A 20,213-nucleotide genomic window follows, 5' to 3' on the forward strand; every position below is an offset into this window, starting at 1 on the left:
AAACTCTTGTATATACTTATAGAGAAAATGTACTTGATTAGGAAGGTGTTTTTTTAAATCATGGTAAATGTATGTGTTTTGAAAAGTAATTTTTTAGTAGCTGGCTACATTAGACACGATAAGGTGACACAGTCTACTTGCTGCTTCTTCTCATTGGGTGCTTTGAGGGTTGCAAAGGCTTGTGGTTTTGAAAAGCACCAAACCTTTTAAATACAGTATCAGACTTGTTCACTGCTCATCCTTCTGTAAGGTGAATCTTGAGAAAAGCACACAGATAAAAGCCTCCCAATGTTAATCATCTCATGCACAACTGAGCAGACAGCTGCAGCACCCCCTCCTGCCCTTAATATTTCCCTTTTGTACATCAAAATCTGGCCGCCTTGTTCGATTGTCGTGGCACCTGGCGGGTTCAAAGCAGGTTCGGAAATGCAGCGACTTATAAAATAGGATTTCTCTGTGAAGATTCCGTTTAGATACCATCCAGCAACAAGGAAAAGTCTTACTTCTGGGTCAGCGCACTTGCGAGAGAAACAGATCTATCAACACGCACTAGTTTCCAACTGGTTAGCTTCACTGTAATGAATTCTGACACACAGGGAGGCATGTATTAATTTTTTTTGTTGTTGTTGATATGTTTTCCTTGTGTGTTGAAACCTTTTTCAGTCATTTGCTGGGTCAAACTACAGGATTGTGATGAACAGCTGATCCACTGGGAGGGCATTTAAGATCATGGGCACAAGACTGAACTGTTTTCTTTATGTAGCGGAGACAAAGAGAGCTTTCAGTGGTGCTGTATACTTCATCAGGAATTTGAAATGCTTTCCAGGGAAGCATGTACAGGAGGGCACTCTCAGAGAGGTGTTAACTCGATTCTGTGGTCATTTTAAGGTCATTTTGTGGTGGTGTATTGCATTACATTATGCACAGAGGGAGCATATTATTACAGCTACTATAATGGATTGTACTCATTATGAATAAAGTCAATGGTGAGATGATGTAGTAAGGCAGAAATGTGTGGGAAAGCCTGTTGTATCACCCCTTTGACTTTTTTGTAGCCTAGGGGAAGACACTTAAAGACAGTTAAAGGTTTGATGTTCATTTAGGAACAAACGCTGCTCTGTAGTCTTGTGGTATGACAGCAGATGATTCTAAATTATATTGCTTGCCTGATGGCTGCAGGGTCAACAGGAACCTGCTGGATAAACTAACTTTCTGTTGCTGCCATTACACAGGTTAGATCCGGCACTGCTGCTGGCAGAGGGACCACAGGGGGTGTGGTTTCCATGGGAGTGCAGTCAGTTTAATCTTAAGTAGGTTTTAAAAATGACGGACACAGATGGGTCCATTGTGCATTCATAAATCCAATCTAATGCTCTACACTAAAATGAGAGCACTGATGTTTACGGAAATAGAGTGTTCTATATCTATAGCAATTACTGAATGGTAAAGGAGCTGTACGTGACATTCAGTGCAGAACTATGATTCAGAGTCTGGGGCGGGATTGCCCTCACACAGCTCTCAACATGGAGGTGCTAGCAGCTAACGCTAACAACAGTGCTAACAGAGCTAACAGTGTTAACATGGGAAGGAACTAGTAGGTGGGCCGTTTGCATACGAGGCAATACTGTTTCGCCACTGTAGGTCAGAGCAGCAGTAAGCACCACATCAGCGCGAGAGAAAGGGGTGGTTTGCGACACCAGGGATCAGCACGCCCTCAGCCCCACCCCTGCCTGCCGCTCAGCACACAATGTACCGAGCCCTGATTCCTGTCCCCACAGGGCGACGGCTTCATGTTGCTCAGTATGAGCCCGTTGTCCCTATACTGGGCAAGGTGCTCAAAGTCCAAATATGCCATTTCATCAAGGTCTTCTTGAATCGCTCTTTGTTTGGCCCCTCCCCTGGGACCACTTTACCTTGGGAGACACCACTAGGGACTATTAGCCCTGGACAAAACAGCTCTTAGGTTAACAGGGACATGCAAACCCCTCCACCACATTAGGGTGGCGATTCTTGGAGGAGCTGAAAAGTGCTGCTGGGGGACATCTGGGGTGCTTTGCTTGGCCTGCTGCCCCTGTGACCCAGTCCCATATAAGTGGATGAAAATGGTTGGATGGATGGAGAAAGGGGTGGAGATTAGCTAGCCAGTGGGATAACTGTACAGGGACTTACAAACACAACCATGCAAGCGGGACCAGACCGGCTACCAAAACAAAGACCAGAGAACATATCTTTACATAGCAAATGGTTGTTTGCTGCTATATTAATGCTCTAAATGTCATACACAGCTCCTTTAGTGAGTTAAGCACATCCACCGCACTTAGTGCTCTGCTGCTCCGTCTCTTCAGGTGGAACATCTGAAATATGCTCTGTAAGAGAGTGTGTTTGTGCAAGAGTGTACGTTGGCGCCAGAGAGAGACAGAGACAGATTTTCTATTTTTGGGTGCGTCTCCAATAATAGAAAATCAATATGTGTCAGGCAATCTTATCTGGTGGGCTGCCAAAAATAAATGAATGTATGGGAAACGCTGATCTGGGAGACATTGTCCGTCACCTTTAACAACGTCTGAACGCCAAGCATCATTAATGCAAACACAGAGTCCACCTCCCCTCGTCTTACCGAACTTGCATTCTGAGGCAAGGAACACGCACTGCCCGTCAAGTGCAGTAGCTTGATCTGGGATGTTATGATGGAACAAAGTCTTTGTGAAGATGTGGTCAGGATGTGTGAATGGATGTGAAGATGTGAGAATCACTGATAACACTGTCCTGGTGGATCAGTAAGAGGTTGTTATGCCAAATGGTGCACCACAGGATAACAATACTGGCTCCTCAAGAGCCACCAAGAGATGGCCATACACTAACTCACACTTATGTCAGCTGTTTCCGTCAGGCTATAAGAGCAGATCAGTAGAGTGCTATCTGTTTGCTCCTTTTGCCTGAGGTGACCCCAACCACAACAATCAGCTATCCAATTACTGTCAAGATAGTCTGTCACCTCTTTCCCTCCCTGTGAGGTGTGAAAAGGACAAATGAATCTTGCAAAATACGCTTCAGTAAAAATCTTGTTTGTGAGAATTAGTTTCCCCTTAAGGGGTTTTAGAGACAAGCACTGGTCCCCAGAATAAAATTCAAGAGGATCTGTGGGGCCATCAGCACATACAAAATCTCATTATGCACAAGAATCTGGTGGACAAGAGATCTAAGCACAGTCTTACACAAAATAATTGACTCCACTTATTTTTTAAGTGCTGTTTTGATTCACAGATTCTTTTCTTGGTTTGATGTTTTCTTTCTTCTAAAATCAAGTCAGATTCTTACAAAGTGCTTTTTACTAACTCAGCTGGTGTCTGAACATGGAGTATAGAGGTGTTATTGATTTCTGTTCACAAGCCGTGTGTTGCTTTAATGGCCAATTACTGTTACTGTGTCAACGCTACAGATTCTCTGCACAGTGACGGGCAAACTTTGTTGATGTGGCTTACACCCAGTTCAGTCCACTTTGCCCAATTAGGTCAGTGTTTTTGTCAGTTCGTGTCAAAGGAAGAGAGGCTTCTGAAAAGACTTAAATGGTGCTTGTTGTGGCCCTGGTTTCTTCCTCCAGGGACTCAATGACATTTTTGTTTTATTTTAGGTTAACAGTAAGGCCAAGCTTCACCTGGCACCGCTTTCGGCCACCAGAGATTGGCTTCCTAGTCAATGGGTCAATATGTTGTCTAAGTGAGTATATTTCTCTGCATGTTCAGAGGCTCAGTAGGACAAACAGGTACGAGCTGAGGGTCCTAAACGGGTGTATTTGGTTACAGAATAGAGGGCTGTAGCATTTAAATTTTCTTCTGAGTGTGGGAGGTGTAGTCTGAGATTGCCTAGATCTAATGTGGCCCTAGCTTTATTTAGGCAGGGATCCTGTGATGTCCATAATCTGACATTTAGGGATGGTAGAATGACCCCAGATGTTGGTCAAAAGATATAAGCATTTATGTTCAAGTTTGCAACATGCATGCTGCAATTTGCAAGCTAAGATTATTGCCTTTCATGTTAGTTTTGACACTTTGTTTATTGTTTGTTGGGCAACAATAAATGGGAAACTAATGGGGATAAACTGCTGCCTTGGCAGTATCAAGAGGTTTTAAAATAAAAGTACCATCTACCTCAATTAAAAGAGGGCGTCTTATCCAAGTTATCCAGAGTTTCTTACTGCCATATTTAAAGGTTTTTTCCTAAAAAACAATGAATGACAGTAATTCCTCCTCATCATCGCTAGACCCAGTAGAAGTGAGTGGCAGTCACAGACTATATAAATGGACCTAGCTACCATGACGTCACCTACCGGTATTTGGACAGCCAATTTAAGGCCTTGAATTTGGCATATTAGCTGTCACCATCTTGGATTTTTGGAGCCAGAATTGACTATATTTGGATGAGAGGTTGGAGCTGTGGAGGAGCAAGGGGTGGATCTGACTCAGAGACTGTAGAGACACCTCGCAGACAGCCTGGTGTTCAAGTGGCCCTTAAATATGAGTAATTTTGGGCCAGAATATATACCAGTGAGTTATGTAAAATTTATCCTCCAGTTCTTATGAATGTTGAAATCAGATATAGAGACTGAAACCATTTTTTGCACCAGGCTGTAAACATGTTTATTTCTACTGTAAAGCTGGATATTTAAACATGGGTTTCTATGGGGATTTACTCTGTTTTATGACCATTTGATGAACTTTTTGGCAGTTACGCATTGGCTTCAATTTTCAGCCTCAGAGGTTGCCGCTTGGTGCTGTTGTATTTATCTGTAGAAACCCTACCATCTGTCTATATTTTCTTATCTATTTATTTCTTAATTTATTTTCTTCTTACTTTGCTGTGGGACATTTCTAGGCACAATGTGCAGGTGTGGTCAGGACTTAATAAAAAGGTAGTGACCAGGGGCACTTAGAAGCTCAGTGGTTAGAGCAGGCGCCCCATGTACAAAGGCATCGTCCTTGCTGCAGTGGCCATGGATTTGATTTTAGCCCGCGTTCCTTTGCCACATGTCATCCCCTCTCTCTCCCCTCTGAGACTGTCTTGTTTAATAAAGGCAAAAATGCCAAAAAAAATAATCTTTAAAGAAGGTAGTGACCAGGTGCTAGACCATGAGTCAATCTGGAGTTGGCTTTCATATTAGCAGGCGACACTGTTTACAAACAGTAACCAGTAATTTCATAGTACACCTTTAATTCCATTTCTCCTGTTTTGATAGTACCCCGCAATGTTTCCCACATAATTAGATTCCATTTGTAGGGGTTCACTTCAGTTAGCGGCTATAGCAACTCCAATTCAGCCAGTGCAAACCCAAGAACTGGGGCTCTGATCCTGGACTGCCCTGATTCCCCATCAGATCGGCACAGTTTCTGTTGCTGCCATTACACAGGTAAGACCCAGTGTTGCTGGCCACCAGCCGGTACTAAGATTTGCTCTGGCTGAACTGGAATTGCTACCGAAGGCAACTAAAACTAACTTAAGCTCTCTCTCCAGAGCTGCGACTTATTCTCCTCCTGATGAAGTAGCCTTCTAGCAGTGGAAGTGAGGGGAAAGAACCGTGGTTGCACCAGTTAGCTAATTCTTGTCTCATTTGTTTTCTGATGAACAGAGAAAATTTAAGAGCAGGACAAAGAGGAGCTGAACAAATCAATGCGCTGTGTGCAGTTGTACAGTGAAATACGATTTTACTCACTAACTTCAATATGTAGCGGTAACATTGTGGTGGGCCACCACTAATAACTCAGTGTATGGGAGACACTGCCTTGTTATATCTATCCTACTCAGTTTATTTACTTGGTTCCTCATGCTACAGTCTGACTTCCCATCAGCAGCATCACCAGGTTTAATTGCCACGTTTTTCTCTCACTTTTCACTGTTCAAAAGGAATACCACGAACTACCCATGACCCATGCATGAGTTGCTCCGTAGCAGCAATTTGTGAGAGTCAGTCATTCACACATTCATCTTTGTGTAGCTGTGCTCACAAATCACACATAAAACGGGCCCCTGATTGGTGTCACGACCTCAGCTGCATTTTCTTTGTAGTGGATAAAGATCTCCTCACCTCATTTGACCTTCTGTAGCTAGTCAGCGCCATACACAGGCGTGATCGAGATAGATTAATTCCCATAGAGTGTCACACCACGTGACAAATGGTAAATGAATGACTGGTCACCTTCACAGTATGCTCTCGTTAAATTGATTATTTTTCGACATTATGTAAGCGTCTCAGCACCAGCAACAGTGAAGCCGTGGATTGTTAGAGGTACACTCTGAATCATCCAAGGCCGTCATTAGGAGAAAAGTATTATCTAATGGCTCAGAGGATCAACTACTCATGTATATTAAGGGCTCTTGCAGACCTGTCTCTATGGATTACTACAGATTTAGTTATAGTTGGTGGCGCAGCAACTCACAGGAATAAAAGAGATTATCAATGAAGTTAACCTCAGTGACACAGTGAACTGTGTCAGAGGCTGTGACGGAGCTTTACTGGGGCCTTAATGTATTATGGGTCTTTATTCTCTGGCATTTACATTGAGCAGACATCTGGGAACTCCAGTGTTTTGTAAATGACACGAGACATATGGTTGGATCACATATACCGTATTTAATCTTTCACTGGATCTCTATATCACTTAGTCATTTTATATGTCTAAACTTTACCTCTAAACTTCTGTCATTGTAACAGTGAAATGTTGGCTTTTCTAGATGCATATTATTGATAATGGCCATATGTAGGTGTGGACATGATAACACCTGTGCAATATGATGCAACCCAATACAACAGCCATGAAATCATTACCAATTAGTGAGGCTTACAGATGTCCAGCTGGTTGAAACCTGTCCAAGGGAGTCTAAGTTATTATTTATTATTAGAATAAGAATATAACAATTCACATAAGTGTGTAAGTTTGTAAGATAAGAAGAAATTCAGGTGTTTAAATAGCGATTATCCCGTTGGAACATATTTTTAACACCGTGTCTGTGTCGTCTGTTGTTGAGACTACAGTGCAGTCTGATACAATATGTTAAAGACTTGTACTTGTCAGACCCAGAGGATGTGTGTGTGCGCTGAAACCGAGAGGTGATGACGGCACATCAGACGTTGCTCCGGTAATGAATCAAGACACGGAACACAGACACTTTTGCGGGTCATGCATCCTTCTTTCTTTCACAGCCTCGAAAGCGTTTTGACACACCTTGCTGACTTCCTCTCGGTGATGTACGTGTCCCACGTCCTCTTCCTTTTCCTGTTCTCTAACGCAGTGGCATTGTTTCATGCAGATTTATATGTCTCAAGAACTCGCTGCACTTGCTCTGCAATATCCTTATCTAAGCAGCAGTGGTCCCGTGCTACATAATATGCAGTGTACGTCCCGTGTCCCTCCTGATGACCACCACACCTATCAGAACAACGGCTTCTCAATGTCATTTTCCCACCTATCTGCAGCCAGTTTGAGTGTTAAACTCAACTGTTTTGTAACTGTGGTGAGGCCATAGTGTATTGTGAAACTACCTCTGACTCTTTATCCATCCTCAGTAGAGTTTAACAGTAAGTGTTGTACGTGTGTGTGTGTGTGTGTGTGTGTGGATTTGAGTGGATTATGGGACAATAGGTCCCTGGGCAAAGAAAAGCAAAAGGCCCCACCACCTCTCCTCCACAGCAGCAAGACACAGACTTGGCAGGCAGTTTGTATGTCTTTGTGGTCACTTTGTGTCTATTTGTGATCATTTTGAGTCTCTTCCTGGTTGGCACATTAATTTGAGTGACATTTTGCAAGTGAAGGCCAGGGGAGGCACTGACACCGTGGGCCCCTGGTGCTGCCTTGTAGGTCTATTCAATCATCTATCCATGGTGGGTGTGAGTGTGTGTATGTGTGTGTGTGTGTGTGTGTGTGTGTGTGTGTGTGTTGAGGACCAAAGCTATTTATAGGAAACTGCTATTGCACAATGGCTATACTCAGTTTTGTCACTTAGAAAAACATCTACCGAATTATTAGCGGAAATATCAATTTTTCTGTATAGAATTTCGTTTTAATTGAATTTAAATTCGACAAACTGGGGAAAAAAGTTTAAAAAATTTGAAATATTAATTTAAAAATTAAAGAAATCGTGTAAAATATACTGTACTCCACTGCTGAATTTCATTTGAGGTGGAGCATACTTCACTCCAGTGTTTACTTGCAACCACCAGAGGGCGACATGATACATTTCCATGCTTTTAGTAGACGAGCAAAATGCTCATACATATACCCCCCACCTCCACCTCCTAAGCAGCAGAGCAATACTTCCATTTCTGATATAACGCCAACCTCTCAAGCGTCTCCTGCAGTAATTTGTCCCCCTCTGAGATGTGGAGCCTGTACATTTGGAGTAGTTTATTTCATGTGAAAATTGGTGGCTGTTGTGATGCAGGCTTCTGATGTAACAAGGCCTTTTGAAAGCATCAAACCATTGTGCATCTGTCAGAGTACACAATACAGTATACTGACTCTCAGCAGGACACACACATCATTCCAAGAGAAGGTTTTCACAAACTCAACTTCATGCCTTGTGTATGGTGTGTGTGTGTGTGTGTGTGTGTGTGTGTGTGTGTGTGTGTGTGTGTGTGTGTGTGTGTGTGTGTTTTACTTTTAAAAGAAGTATTGAGTAATATAATTATCTATCAGACAGATGTTTAAAGATAAATGGACAAGGCAGTAACTGTTGGCACAGATTCTCTGCAACCTGTGGTCCCACTGGTGCACTGACTGTTTAGGCTATGTAACCACTGACGCAAGTATTGTCATAAAAAAATGAAGTTATGACATATTTAGTTATTATCAAATGGATCTCAAACAGATGTGACATATGAGCTATGTTTTCTTGCCAGTATTTGACATGTATCAAGCAAACAGTTGTGGAAGAACCACTCAGATCCTTCACTTAAAGGGACAGTTCACCCCAAATCAAAAATACATATTTTTCCTCTTACCTGTAGTGTTATTTATCAATGTAGATTGTTTTGGTGTGAGCCGCAGAGTGTTGGAGATATCACCTGTGGAGATGTCTGCCTTCTCTCAAATACAATGGAACTAGATGGCACACTGAAAAACTCAACAGTAATGTCTCCTACCAGAAATTATGACCAGGTTCTTTAGGTAATCTACAGAACTTGTTGTGAGTATTTTCATGTAGGAACTCATTTCTTTCTACTGAACTACACTAACCAACTGTATCACCGTTGAGTCTGTGACCATAACTGTACAAAATTGCCAGGATATTTTCTTGTTATTTTTATATGTGTGTGTTATTAACATGATAACAATATTTAATTTTTAAATGTAGTTATTGTCAATACCGGACAGTCCTACTTTGTATACTTCTAGGTAGATGTGTAGTACTGCATCATATCATATAAGCACATAATTAATGTAAATAGTATGAGAGTTAAATAAACTTAGTGTAGTAAAAAGAAGAATATTTCATTTTGAAACATAGTAAAGCAGAAGTAGTAAATGGCATAAAATAGAAATACTCTAGTAAAGTACATGCAACTCAAACTTATACTTAAGCACAGTATTTACGTGAATGTACTTAGTTACATTCTACACCTGCAAGCAACTTTTTAGTGTTTCCTGTTCTGTAGTCCTGCAGTAATATTTTGTTATACAGCCGCTAAGTCAACACTTAAATATGTCTACAGCACAGTAAATGGATGAATTGGAAGAGTTCTCCTCATTTTTCCCACTTTATTGCATTTTTGTTCTTATTTAAGTCATATACATCTTTTATATCTGTTTAAATGTTGTTTATGTCATTTAGTCTGCACGTGACCGTAGTTTGCATCTGCAGTAATTCACAGCTTGTCTTTCCAGCAAACATGGAATTGAAGGACGTGGTTGAGTGTAATTGTGTACGGTCACGGGATGCAGATCAGAGATATTCATGGCGCTGCAATGAGAGATGATGCTCTCGTGTTGCGTATAGAGTTCTGTTCTATTTTAAATGTTTGAATAATAAATTTAGTAAGTGTGCCTCATTGCTTGAGACAACTAGCACGCATTCCAATACTGTCAGCCACACTGAAGTCTCTCGCGACCTTGATCAGGAGCCCAAAGGTTATGGAGCAGTTTCAAATTAACGACTTAGTTATGCACACACATGCATGGCCACTTATGCATCTGAAGCTGAATCCAACCACACACTCTGGATTCATGTCAACAGCAAATGTCTCTTCATGGTTTTCTGATTATACAGTAGAGTATCAGACATATTACAGATGTAATGTCTCTTAAAGGATGATGGGGGCCTCTCATGTCAGGATGTCATGAGACAGAGATGCTTTCATATGGAGCTTTACTACCACCTAGTGGACAATGGGGGGCAGCACCTTCTGCAGATGTACTGTATTGTAGTGGAGGAGCAGTTGTAGGTGGTCTAAGGTGGGCCTCTCCAGTTGTAAATAATGTTCTGACACGTGTGTGACCACTCCGGTGTCTGTGACCTCTCACCCCTGAAAGCTTAGCTTTACCACCTGGGGGTGGACTGTTCTTGATCTCACGGCACCTCCAGCACGCTGGCACACAGCTCTCTCTCACTCAGTCTCCCTGTAAAGAACCTCAAGGTCCACTTTAACCCACACACACACATACAAATACGTGTGTGTGTGTGTGTGTGTGTGTGTGTGTGTGTGTGTGCATGGTCCTTTTTAGAATAACAGCTCCATTACAAAGGTATTTGACGTGGAGGTCTTTGGGACTGTGTAAGTCATCTCTGAGCTCCGAGCGGCTCGAGTTTCTAAGTGTTACTTTTATATCCTTGCTTGTTACACAGTTTGTTTATATTTTAAATACCTCAGTCAAAACACAGCCGCATCCAAAGTTGAAGCATATGCACCTCTGTGTAAATTCTGTGTATTATGGTTTCCAGTTGTTTAAATTTTTTGCTGCAGTGTATCTGGTCAGCTGTCTTGTGTTTCACCTCCGTTGTTGGATCTGTTTAATTTTGAGGATGCGCAATTTCAGCACAGTGCAAGTGAAGGCTTGTCTTTACATCAGTGTAAATAGGACTCAACACAGTGAAACTGGCTTTAGCTGTTGCTTATTTTGGGCTTAAGCACATCTGGGGTGTGTTATGACTAAGGCACTCTCTTCCCCTCAGATCCTCACACAAACACTCTCCCTTTCTCTTGCATTGTGCAAAAGCATAACCAAAGTTGTCATTAGAGCTATGACATGTCTTGATGTCCTACATACAAGCTACAGTACGTTGAATGAGACAGGTGGTGACAGACGTTAGGTGATATAAAAACCAGGTGTGGTATTCAGTGAGTGGTTTTCAGGTGCACCTTTTCAATATCTGCACCATGAAGCATGATATCGCTGATGAGCTTCTTCATCATGCAGCATCATTTTTCTCCTCCTCTGCGACACATCAGACCCCCCACTCTATTCACTCTCACTGCCTCACCAGCTAATGATCCTCAACACCCACCAGAGCAATCATACGCACTCCTTTGATCAGCTTTATCCCCACTTTAGTAGTGTTAAAAAAAGATACAGCATCAACAAAGGGCCAAAATGTGGCTCCCTCCCACTGCCTAGCCTGCTCTCTTTTTCATTATCTATTCTCCTTTATTCCCTTGTCCGCATGCAGTGCAGAACAATGCAGCGCAGGCGGACAGGGTGGAGGCTCATGACAGGACTGGTAACATGATGACACACCAAAGGCCAGGTGAGTAAAATCCCCCCTCCACAGCGGGACATGTGTCACAGTCCAGCCGCGTCTCCAGCCTTTTTTGTGGTCTCGCGTCTCTCTTCTTTGGCTCTCTCCCCCTCCGGCCACAACGATAAAGCTCCCATCTGCTGCGGGGACGCGGGTCTTTCTCTCTCTGAACTGATCCCTCACAGCAGTTTCCCCTTTGTCAGATGTGCCGATCGCGTTTCACTTTTGACACCTCTCTGTTTTACACATGCGACAGGTACGGAGGTTCTTCTGTTCTCTGAAGAAATGTATTGGAAATGTGATAGTCGTCTCTTTCCAAAGCTTTGCCCTCTGCGCCCTTGTCCCCCTGGTGAAAACAGTATTTTTTAAAGAGCAGAAAAACAGTTCTAAAGGAATGTATGAGTGTGTTGATCCTCACCCAGAGTTGGATAATTGACCCTTCGGGTGACCTATATTTCACCGCAAAAGCTGCAACTTTGAACTTGCCATGCAGAGACTGAATGTCTCTGCAACCTTTTACATTCACTGTAATCTCATATTTTAAAGGTCCACGGTGTAGGATTGTGGGGGATGCATTGGCAGAGATATAATACAATATAACAGGTCTTCTTTAGTGTATAATTACCTGAAAATAAGAATCCTTGTGTTTTCATTACCATAAGCCCTGTGTCCACCAAGCAATAAAGTACAATACAGTTTAGTTTGGTACATTTTTTTTCTGTTTACACTGTGGAAAAGTTGTGGATGGTACCAATGGGACCATTCCGTACTGTCCCCATTTTTGGTCCCCCCTCTGTTGGGGTACCTAGCACACAGATCTGGTACCAAAGGGTGGAGCTTTAAACACTGCAGTCCGTTGATGGCAGATGGTCACTCCGCTCAGGGCTGAGGGCTGTGGCTGGTTTTGAGGCTCAAGTAACCACTGTTCATACTGTGGAGAGTTTTATTCGTAGACTGTAACTATAAAATGAGAGGATGTTTTGCTGCCTCTTGCAGCAGCTGGAGTCTGAGAAAAACCCCAACATAATACACTGGGCCGTCTGCCTGCGACTTTTAAGGTGGAACATTAACTTGTAATGTTACTCAATGTATGAGTTGATGACGTGAATCAATCAACACACCTTAAATTTCACTGTGACAATTTTGACCATCACTTTAGTTTTTATATGGCATACACTTTTAGTAATGAGTGGATCTTCAAGCATTTATATATATTAATTTCGACCGGAGCAACATATATCTCAATCCTCACTTGGAGAAAAAAAACCCAAAGTTTCACAGAGTGTTGTTCCTGTGGGCCCTGACAATAATAAATCCCAGCACATGACTGAGAAAGACTAAATCTACAAACTAATATGAGTACAATCAGTGAGTGCTGGATGGAGCAGTGAGTGACAACAACCCCGCCCGCATTTAAGAGTACTGGTTGCAATAGAAACGCTAGGGTCTTGGTACCATGTCTGAAGGGTTACTTTGGTTCCAAAGGTACCATACCTAAAGTGTTTGGTAGAATTGGTGCTTTAGAATGAGCCATTTATATCTATACAGGCAGTGGGTCCATCTCCAAGGAGTCCGCCATGTTGCATCGCCATGTTTCTATGGTAGCCCAGAACAGACAAACCAAACACTGGCTCAAGATAGAGCCGTTCATGTCTTTGCACCGGCCGCCATAGTTAGAAGCAATGAGTAGCCTTGGTAAAACAAGTTTTACCATGAAATTAAACTGTTTTATTCAGTGTTTTTACAAGTTTAAATCACAGGGCCCATTTATTTCTGAGAGGAAGAGACCTCTGTGGATAATTCAGCTCATGGTAAAACCTCCTTAACGTCTTCATCTTAAGATATCAGAGAAAAAAGCTGAGCACACATAAGCAGGTGTTAGGCTAACAGCCCGTCTCCGACATGCCAAACAGCATTGGAGAAACACTGATTTGTGACATGAAATTGCTTTAATCTGTGTTTTTACCTGTCTAAATCACCTGGTCCATTTCCTCTGTGGATAAATCAGCATGCAAAAAGCTATCAGAGAAATAAGGTGAGCATGCATAGCAGGCGCTGGGCTAGCGGCCTGTCTTTGACATGCCAATCAGTGTAGAAGAAACACTGATTTGTAACATCAAACTGCTTTATTCAGTGTTTTTACTGGTTTTAATCACCTGATTCGTTTGTTTTGGAGAGGAAGAGACCTCTGCAAAAAATTTGGCTCCCGGTAATTCGGCTCCCGGTCCTGACCAATGAACGCTGGAGGAATTCTAACCAGGAGAAGCTGGTTGCAATATGCAGTCCTCACCACTAGCTGCCACTGAATCCCCCTAAATTTTACACACTGTTCCTTAAAGCCTGCAGGATTGTAGCATCCACTCTGATATCTATATGTTCATAAGGATCTGCCTGGCTGTCTATCTATCACCTGTCCAGCTACCCATGCAGCCATATATCTATCTATGTGTCACATCCATTTGTGTGGCTGTCGCTCATCCATAGTGTTCTCAGCTGTTTCAGTGCGTCAGCGGTGTTGCTGGTGATTCTACACACAAACTCGCGCATGCCAATTGTTAGTAACATGAACCGAGGCAGCATCCTAACCTGCGGTGAGATCGCCTGTCACAGGTCAAAGAGACAGCTGTAGTGTTTTCAGACTCGGGCTTAAACTGATAAAGTGTCTCGGAATGGGAGTGATGTGTGATATGAGGCCAGATTATCTTGTTACAGTCATGATAAAGTTCATGTGTTGTCATGTGTCTCCCCAACCTCAAACGGTCTATCATTGGCACACTGAGATTAGATTTCATGAATAACAGAAAAAGTAAAAGTATGGTTTTTAATGGACTCACACTTTCAAATTTCAAATGTGTTTTGAACGTATAAAGTTCACAAACTCTTTTTCTCTTATAAACAAAAGTATGCCCAGAGCAATTCAACATCTGACACCTGAATCTTGACCTTTGACCCTGAGTGTATGTCTCCAGATACTTCAGCTATCAGGTAGACTCAAAACAACGAATGAAAAGAGTCTGGCATTTTCTCTCCGCCCTGCATGACTCACTGTCCTGTTGTGTATGAATCATTCCTGTCCTTGGAGCCAAACACCTCAGTGATTACCAAATGGACCTGACCTCCATTTTCTGATAATCATGATAACACGCATAATTATCACAGCATACTTTTTCCTAATTGTCTCCTCTTTATCAGCGGTTCACACTCAGAAGTGTCGCCAATACCCCCTGTAAGATCGCACACACTTTTACAAGTCCACCACTGTGACTAAAATGTATCCTGATTAATTACAGTTCTTTAAAACGAAAGAAATATGTATTAATGTTCTGCAGGTATTAAAAGGGTTTAGCTTGGAGTCAAATAGCATGTTTACTCTCTGTTAAATAAGATACAGGATCTGCCAAGGTCATAATTTACAGCTTAATTAGTTCATTAACTGATATCACTACATCTGATTTAATCTAGGATCCAAGGATCCACCTGTACAACCAGTAGCTATCGCTAATTTATTTGACCTTGGAGGAAAACAAACACTGCAAGTCAACTTTCCCATAACCCCTACTCCCAGTTGAACTGATTAGATTATCGTGGGATTACATCCAATTGTCTCTTTGTAAACTCTGTGCTGTTTGTTATTATAAGCCTCTTGTTATGTGCTATTCATGACACAAAGTTCAAGGTTGCCGCCACATTTGACTCACCTTTCTCTTCATTACAAGAACAAGTGAGCAGTGTTTGTCCAGTGCTATGTCTGGATAACAATATGTGCTAATACTCCTTACGCTCCAGCCTGTAAAGTGTTGGAGTAGTACTGTAATTTAATAGTAACACAGGGAAACGCCACATCCTGTTTGGCATGATCATGAGTCATATTTCTCAGAGCTGGAAAGGTTCACCTCCCTTTTGTCCACATCTGTCCTTAATGGATTTGGACTGCCTGGCAGGACCAGGAGTTTATACATTTGAACATGGGTGGCCCCAGTTACAATCTGAACTTCTAACCTTAGCAGTGTGAGAGCCATGTTCTACACAGAGGTGTGCATTTATGTGCAGTCAGCCTGTAGTATTGGGGTGTGAGTGTGTAAGCGTTATTGTAGTCAGTCCTTTTAATGCAAAGAGTTTACATTAAAACAGAACTTCACCAGCTATAAACCAGATTGCATTGGGTTAGAAGCAGAGGTGGGACCGAGTCATTATTTTGCAAATCACAAATAAGTCTCAAGTCTTTGCAGTTAAGTTCCAAGTGAAGACTGACAAGTCCCAAGTCAAGTTTCGAGTCCTACACAAGTCACAATATGATCTTTACTAAATGTAATGCTATTTTGCCATTAATAATGAAAAAATTAAATTTACAATATTCATGAATGCTTTTTTAAAATGTACTTATTTGTTGTTTGTTGGAAGTTGTCATGTCTCTGTCTGTCATTTACATACATACTGCAATTTTTTTTCTAGTTGACCACTGCATAGTTTTCATACGCAAACAAAATTATCTTTGCCATTTTTTTTCCCCAGCCCAGTCGCCAGGCGAAAATGTTGGCATTGTATCTTTCTGTAAACCACGGATACATTACATTTGCACATTTCAAACCTAAGTGACTCAGTATATGAGCTGACTTTGTCATTGGGAGGTGGAGTGAATGGTGAGACGTCTGCCAAGCTGCCGACCACTCTTCGAGACCAACAAAACCAGTTATGACTGTGATTTCAGCAATGTTTAAGGCATCAAACATGGGAATTTTGCAGCGACCTGTCACTGTTTTTTCAGCAGGGTTAGTACCAAGAAACCTGTTGTTTTTTTTAGCAACCCGTCACTGCGTTTCCTGCCAGGATAGTGGCACAAAAGCAGTTGTTTTTACCGAGACATCTCTGCTTTTCCAGCAGGAATCATCCCCCCAAAAGCAAGTATTTCAAGCCAAAACATGATCTTTTTTTAAACCATAACCAGGTGTTTTTGTGCCTAAACGTAACAACAGATTGACCACAGCTTTGTTGAAACATAAAGTTTCAACGTATCTGCTACATCAGTGGTTCTCAAATGGTGCGCCGCAGCACTCAAAAATCACACATTATTGCAATATTAAACTGGGTCTATACAAAAAGTTACTGAATATGATTTTTTAATTGATTGTATCAGCATGTTATGCAAACCCATTTCCTAATAAGAGGCAAACTCTACCTAAAAAATGGAATTTGATTTACTTTAATTTAATTTAAAAAACTTTCACAGGGAACCAATATGTTGCTGCTGGCACAAGTGTGTTCCAAGATGAATTCTTGAATCATTTTGTTCATAAATGAGTTATGAGTAATAGTTTGTTGTCAGTTGTTATTTGATATTAGCAAATAAAACAAACATTTATGTCGTGATAAGGGTGATAACACATGCTATAGAGGCTTGTGATTGTGGCCTGCCCTTTTGTGTGCCTTGGTCACAAAAAGTTTGAAAACCACTGTGCCCCATAATAACATGCAAATGTAACATATCCATGGTTTATAGAAATGTATGATACCAGTATTTTTTCTGGCAATTTGGTTGCAAGTCCAAGTCACCTGACACCTCTGATTAGGAATAACAGAATCCCAAATTTACAAATGCAGACTTTGTAAATGATGCTTCGGTGTTGGTGTGTATTGTGCAATTATATATTTCCTAACCTGGATGTGTGAGAAAGCATCAACTCATTGGCAGAATAAATAAAATAATGTACAATATTTCTACATTTAAATGCAACGGGCTCACAATAAAGTTGTTCTTCACACAGTTCTATTGGTGTTGCTGGAATTATGACCTTTTCAGACTCTTTCCCTCCACAATGCACCTTAGAAGTAGGTGAAGTTGTGCCAAAAATTCCCACCCTGACTTCAGAGACATCTCTGGCATTTTCTGAAAAAAGCACGTACCATTAAAATCCAAAGCTTTGAAGTGGCTGAAAAATGTAGTTTTTTATGTTGGGTCACACTGGATGAGCGGTTCCTCCTGCGATCAGTCTTTGTGTTAAACTAAACACGTCCAAGACATCTCTGTACCTAGACAAAATAATCTTTCCTTTAATGAGCCAACATTTACACTCCTTACAGTGATGTGATCTTAGAGTGATCTACTACAGATTTGTATGGGCATCATGATACTAATGTTTAGAACTGTTAATAGACAAAAAAATAAACAAAAGCTTTTCTGTCCTGTGAATGAATCCGTGTATCAGCCGATAAATCTGAGCTCAAGATTCCTCGTCTCATATTTACAATTCAAGCACTTTTCAAGGTGACTGCACTACGTGATTTACATCAAAGTGACCATGTGGTCATGCTGCTCTGATCAACTGTCCGGTCTGCTGAGAGAGACATAATATCCTCTGGGTATTACTGACAGTGAGCATGATATGTGTGTGTCTGTGTGTGTCACGGTGCCTGTGTGAGCGTGCACATTTACACACAGGCCCACGTGTATTAGTGTGAACGTGTATGTGTGTCACAGTGTATTTATGTAAGCGGCTGACATAAATACATCAAGGGGAACACACAGCTGTCTAGTGCCATGTTTCTTAGGGGTTAGGACCTGAAACGGGCTGTGGGACGGTTTCTGTTGTCGGGTCACTTCATTTTAAGTTCCTTTCAGTGAACTTGGCTCCCGGGGGCGAGCCTGCGCCAGACTGTCGTCCGGCGCTTTCTACGACAAATCTGCAACAGTAGAGGAAATGGGGGCTTAGCGAGTCCCAGTGCGCAGCCACCGGATGGCTGCAGTGAAAGGGACCTGCTCTGATCTCAACACATACCAGGCTGGATTAGAACAGGGAACCAGAGCAGAAACAGGATCTGACCCTCTCTGCTATCACTCTCTAACCCTGCCGCTTCGTTCCCAAAGACATCCTCAACACTTCCTTCTCCAATTAGTGTGACCTTGTTATGCTGGGGACAGGGAAGCTTTGTGAAAGTCAAGGCTCCAGCTTCATGCGCCGCACTTTGAGCAGAGCTGCCCGGCGAGCAGGCTTGAAGGCTAGAGGTTATAATCAAAATAGCTCAGTTCAAATCTGTAAACCGATACAGACCCGTAAAGCAAACGGACAACAAGCAACGTAATCGCGCTCATTCCCCGAGGGAGCTTTTCATCTTTGCCCAGTGGTTGTGATCAGCACTTAGCCAGGCCTGTTTGTTTAGTAACACAGTAGGAGGAGGCCCCAGCGGACACTCTTTGAATGCTAAAAACCGTAAAGCCAGCAAAGAGTCTGACACTGTGCCACCTCGGGGAGGAGCGCCAGTATCCCACATGTCCAGTCTTCGATGAGGGGCGCCACTGACAGCTGCCGAAAGTCAGGGGTCAAAGTCATGCCAGGTAGATATCAGCGGTCAGGATTACATGCAGTGAAGGATGGTGGAGGGCTGAATTTTGAAATTGAGCAACTCTATCGGCTTAACTGCAGACCACCCTTGCTGTGTCTGTGTGTCTAGTGTTGCGCGTATGTTTGGACATATGGTTCACCGTGCAATACATAATACACACACTTATTTCCGCTGAAATTCCTTATTTCAATCCGTCTTTTGTCATGCAGACAGCTGAGCGCGCCTGGAGGTTTTCAGGGTTTGGGCAGTTGCCAAGATGTCCCAAGTGCATCTCAGAGTCCATCTATGCATCCCACCTGTCCAGCCCTGTGCACAGAGAGAAAGTATTCCCTAAATCCTTCATTGGTGTTTGTGAATAGTAAAAAAAAAAAAAAAAAAAAGATGCAGGGAGAAGCGTCATAAATGCTTACACCTCAATAACTTTCTCAGCACTCTTTGCCACTCGAAGGACACTGGATTCATCATATCCATCACAGCCCAATGAAGTCACTGGTCCGTGGGAAAGAGCTTACTGGATTCCCATTTGCTCATGGGGTGATAATTCACCCTTGACCAATAACAAGCTACACACAGCAGGCAGGCTATTGCAGTGTAATGACAGGCTAAACCTTTATGTAGCACTGAGTCAACTTTTCAAATCAGGCTATATAGTTGACTAAATCACTGAATTATTGTGGCTACCTCAGTGTAGCATTCACGCCGTACAGCAGGACACAATGTACATAATGTAAATACACATAGTGAAAAGGGTCTAAAAGGACATGCAGGTTTTTAAATGGCTCCCGTCTCTCTACACATTTAGTATCTGTGTCTGAGAGATTTAACCTTCCTTACTTCCTCCCGTCTATTTATAACCGTGTCATAGTCCTGCCTGCACTTTGATAGTACCAAGTGATCTCATTTACACACACTCGCTCACACGCACACACACACACTCTTGCTAGCACATACTTCTGCGCGCATACAATCTACGCGTGAACGATGCCAACAAATACTCATAAAATGTTTGAGCAATGACTGAAACAGATGGAAATACTGCTCTGGATGCCACAATGGCTGGGCATTTGGCAGCGCGCCACATCTGAATTGTAGCATGTCCTAATGGATCAGCTGAAAGCTATGCGAATCCTCCAGTATCTGACTACCTGCTC

The 20,213-nt window shown here is 42.3% G+C and overlaps 1 protein-coding gene across 2 annotated transcripts in view; it reads right to left on the reverse strand.

Moving 5' to 3' along the window:
* Positions 1 to 20,213, reverse strand: part of opn4xa (opsin 4xa) — a 46,784-nt gene that overhangs the window by 19,420 nt on the left and 7,151 nt on the right. The window lies entirely within an intron of this gene.

This window comes from Epinephelus fuscoguttatus, linkage group LG18 (assembly GCF_011397635.1).
Source record: "Epinephelus fuscoguttatus linkage group LG18, E.fuscoguttatus.final_Chr_v1".
Lineage (NCBI taxonomy): Eukaryota > Metazoa > Chordata > Actinopteri > Perciformes > Serranidae > Epinephelus > Epinephelus fuscoguttatus.